The sequence below is a fragment of the Macrobrachium nipponense genome, chromosome 36, assembly GCF_015104395.2.
Source record: "Macrobrachium nipponense isolate FS-2020 chromosome 36, ASM1510439v2, whole genome shotgun sequence".
NCBI lineage: Eukaryota > Metazoa > Arthropoda > Malacostraca > Decapoda > Palaemonidae > Macrobrachium > Macrobrachium nipponense.
Window position 1 is genome coordinate 41,922,181 of NC_087220.1, and position 5,000 is coordinate 41,927,180.

The following is a 5,000-nucleotide window of genomic DNA, read 5'->3' on the forward strand; positions in this document are numbered from 1 at the left end:
TGCAGAAGTCGTACCTCTAAGTAAATGGGTATATAGTCCATAATGCTGTACAATCCTTATGTAGTTATATAACAAATACATATATTTCTTGTGCAATAAATTAAAGCTTTCGACGTCAGCTGACGGTTGAAAGCTTTGATTTACTGTACAAGAAATATATATTTCACATAACTACTTAACAATTTTACATCACGGTGGATATATATATATGTATGATATATTATATTATATATATATATATATATATATATATATATATATATATATATATATATTGGGGTTATTTCCCCCAGCGGAGGATAAGATTACACGATAGTAAAAACGTATTCATTACCTTTGATATATTCTACTGAGTAAACCAAGACAAAACACACGAGTCCTTTGGATAAATCTGGTGAATGTCCACGGCAGCTATTTCCCACGCCGGTATATGCCCAACGAATTGCGGTAACAAGACTGTCAGTGTGTGTTATTCGTCCAACCGTTGGCCTAGTGACCCTGATACTGCAGTTGACTCAAATAACAGCAGAGTTAAATAAGTAAATCCCGCTTATTTACTTGTGTTATGCCGTGAACGACTGGCTGGACTGATCAGGTTAAATCGTTTGTGATTCTCCAAACCATATGATTGATAAGGTTGGGAAAGTAAATCCACAGTCGTATACGTGTTTTGTTTTGTTATTTAAAATACTTAAGTGGAAAGCTTTCGACGCGAAAGCCTTCTGCCGTATATGTTTTAAACAACAAAATAAAAAAGATATACTACTGTGGATTTACTTTTCCATTTTATTGATTCATGTGATAATGAGTTTTCTTTGGATTGATATGGTTGATTTCATATTGGTGACTTGACTAACCACAAGATATGATAAGGCTAATAATCGTGCGTTATATCCTCAACATTTTGGGGATATATCAATTAGATAGCATTTAATAGCATAATTAACAGGCGTCCACAACCCTGTAACAATAATTATAATATCTATTATATCTATTATAATATTGCTGTCGGCCTGTCGCTTTGATATTTCTTTTAATAACTTGAGAGAGAGAGAGAGAGAGAGAGAGAGAGAGAGAGAGAGAGAGAGAGAGAGAGAGAGAGAGATTCTAAGGCACCAAAAACATTTACATCTAATGGCAAAAACATCAGGTAAAAAATTAAATAAAAAAATAAATGAGTAAAAAGTGACCTACTACATATATCCATTCAATCAACCCAAAAGATTGTCAAGGAAAGCAGACACTGCTTTGGAAAATGGAAGGAAAAAGAAGAAGGAGAAGAAGAAGAAGAATAAGAAGAGGGGGAAGTTTGTTATTGACCCCGTCCATGACTGTGACGATGAACCTGATACTGACCTAACAAAATACACGAGGGTTCATTTTGGAAATGACGGTCTCCTTTTAATCATCAGCCTTCCGCCTTCTTCGGCGTCCTTTCATTGATTTCTCTCGATTGTCTCTATACTTCTCAGAGTTCATTTTTGATGTCTAAGTTTCGTTTTCAGTGTTATCGTTTTGGCTGTTAATCAAAGTGCATATGTGTGACTAACATATTATTCTCTAATGTTTGCCAACATCAACAACCCCTTCATATTCAAAATCCAAAAGGGTTCGATTAACTCCTTAAGCGTCGTTTGCAAATCAAATAATTGAGCTTATGTTTGAGGTTCGTTCATTTTGGCAAAAAAATGTTAAAAAAATTAAAAAAATACAAAATGCGTCGAACTTTCTTCGGTGCAATCGAGTCTTCTGTACATCGTATAATCAATGCTACCGAAAATTGATCTATCTTTCCGTGGTTTCGGTATATTGCTATATAAACCGCAGCCCGTGAAACTTTAACCACGACCCAGTGTTGGCCTGGCATAAACACGATCATGGCTAACTTTAACCTTAAATAAAATGAAAGCTACTGCGGCTAGAGGGCTGCAATGTGGTATGTTTGATGATTGGAAGGTGGATGATCAACACATCAAATTGCAGCCCTCTAGCCTCAGTAGTTTTTTAAGATCTGAGGGCGCACAGAAAAAGTGCGGACGGACAGACAAAGCCGCCACAATAGTTTTCTTTTCAGAAAACTAAAACCATCCTTCTACTTACGGGCCCAATGTGACATTAGAGAACTGTCTAATATATTTGAACAGTTTCTATTGATAAAAAAAGGTCTTAGATATAAAACATTAAAAAAAATAGTTTTATCTACGGCTTAGCGTGGTACCAAACAGCTATTAATTGCAACTTGAAAACGTTTCTGTAGATAAAAGAGACGTTTCTAAAAAAAAGAAAAAAGTAAAATACTGCTCTATTAAGGGATACATTGACACCGAACTGCTTGAATTACATTCAAAAACGTTACTGTAGATACAAGAAACGTTTCTACACCAAAAATACAAATAATCGTTCTATATAGGCGTCCATGTGGCAAAGTTTCTAATGTGGAACGTTTTTGTTGAAAAAGAAATCTTAACGGGTATACTTCAATGGCCCTGACAGACCTACAGCAAGAAACTGGATGGTTTCACAAAGGAAGGCTCTCTCTCTCTCTCTCTCTCTCTCTCTCTCTCTCTCTCTCTCTCTCTCTCTCTCTCTTCATCACGTTTAATCTTCCCCTAAGTCTTTATAATCCTCTTATTTTCCTTATCGATTATTTTACAGTCATTCAGTGAGTGAGTGAGCCAGTCAGTCTCAGTAAAAAAAACGAACCTGGAAAATCTGAATGAATGTATTTAGCATGCATAGTGTCTCTTTTATGAGGGAGGAGAGAGAGAAGAGAGAGGGAGAGGGAGCGGGAGAGAGAGGGAACGAGAGAGAGAACGGAGAAGGGAGGGTTCATTCATTGGAAAAAGAACGCAATTGATGTTGACCAGTGCTTTCCGTTTTTTATAGACAAAAGATGTTCCCCCCCAACCGTGTGGGTGTGGTGTTGAGAGAGACGAGAGAGAGAGGAGGGAGAGAGAGAGAGAGAGAGAGAGAGAGAGAGCGTATGTTCACTTGGGAGCAGTCCCTGTGCCAAGTACCTCTTAAGTAGGATATGAAGTTGGCGTTTCATGGAGGAGGAGGAGGAGGAGGAGGAGGGGAGGAGGAGGAGGAGGCGCGTATTTTCCTCTTTCATTTACGCGTCGTTATCTCTCTTATGCCCCATTTCCTTCTTTCACGTTGGGACTAATCGCCAGGCCTTTATTCATGAATGCAAATGAATCACATTCACGAATTTGAACAAGAAATTCACGATTTCAAATAAATATTTAACCTGAAACCAAATCTATGCGATTGTTCTTTGGCATTACAAACATACATGTATGAAGGCATGTATGTGCACACACTCATTATATACAAATATATACTCTCTCTCTCTCTCTCTCTCTCTCTCCTCTCTCTCTCTCTCTCTTCTCTCTCTCTTTATATATATATATATCTATATATATATTATATATATATATATATATATATATATATATATATATATATATATATATATATATATATATATATATATATATATATAAGAATACACCACAGGAAAATGGCGTTTTCGCTTTAATTCGGGCATTGTTGAGTCAATGCCTGATTAAAGGCGAAAGCCCCTGGTATAAAACTTTGTGCCTATCATTTCCCTGTGGTATTCACTTATATAAAGAAGTTACGTGCATATGCTATGATTTTCTAAGCATATATATATATATATATATATATATATACATATATATATGTATATATATATATATATATATATACATACATATATATATTATATATATATATATATACACATATATATATACATACATATGTATATATATATATATTATATATATATATATATATATATATATATATATATATATATATATATGTTCATCACATCAGGGAAACCATAATATACAGGAAGAGGTCTCCAATCAGAATACAGTCATGTTCAGGCGTATTATCAATAAGAATCGTTCACTCTGTCATCAACACATCATTAGTCTGCAATTGAAATTCATAATCAAAATGTACTTAAAATAAACTAAAAAAATTACCATAAAAATCAAAATATACTCAGAACGTTAAAATAAAGAATGAGGAAGAAAACTACCTATTCAAGAAGAAAGAAAGAGCTGAGTGACTGCACACAAAATAAACCTCATGCCAGAGAGAGAGAGATGACGAGGTGTTGGACTTTAAACTAGGTGATAGGTGCTTAATATACAATGACTCAAGGATAGTTAGGTGGATAGTTTGCTTTGTGGTGCCAACCTTAAACGTTACTTATTAATAAAAATGCGTGCACTGCTGAAATAAAATCTCTATTGTTTCGGTTCATTTATGCCTTACGAGGTGGAAGACTAAATAAATAATTTGGCAGCCATTATTATATTATTATTATTATTATTATTATTATTATTATTATTATTATTATTATATTATTATTATTATTCAGTTGATATATCTGTGCATATGGAACAAACCCACAGGGGCCACTGACTTGAAATACAAGCTTCCAAAGATTATGGTGTTCGTTAGGAAGAAGCAAGAGGAAGTGGAGAGAATTATAGATAGAAGAGATCCCACTTATGAAAAAATAAAAAAAATAAAATCATAAACAGATAAATCGATAAAAATGTATCAAGATGCAAGAAAAATAGTGTTAAGGTATAGCTGGTTCAAGGTAGATTCTTGGGTGAGCCCTAAGCCTTTCGAGACGTTTGTTTGGCAGCCGCTGATTGGCTGGGAGCTGCCTACCTCCCGGTACCAGCAAATCAGCGGCCGGCAAACAAACGTCTCGCAAGCATAGGGCTCATCCAAGAATCTACCTTGAGTGAACCAGCTATAGTAATGCACTGCATTTTCGCTTGAGCTTCCGAGGTTCCAATATCACGACATTCTCTGGGATGAATTCTTCTGTAATTGATTTAAGAAAACGAAAGAAGGTAACCATTTGATTGACCGAAAGGTAATAAGTCACGGAAATGAAGGTGGGGTTTTGCTTGAGTTAAATTCAATTTACCGAACGACAT

General features: G+C 35.1%; 1 protein-coding gene across 1 annotated transcript in view; it reads right to left on the minus strand.

Moving 5' to 3' along the window:
- Nucleotides 1-5,000, minus strand: part of LOC135203579 (cyclic nucleotide-gated cation channel subunit A-like) — a 198,866-nt gene that overhangs the window by 192,895 nt on the left and 971 nt on the right.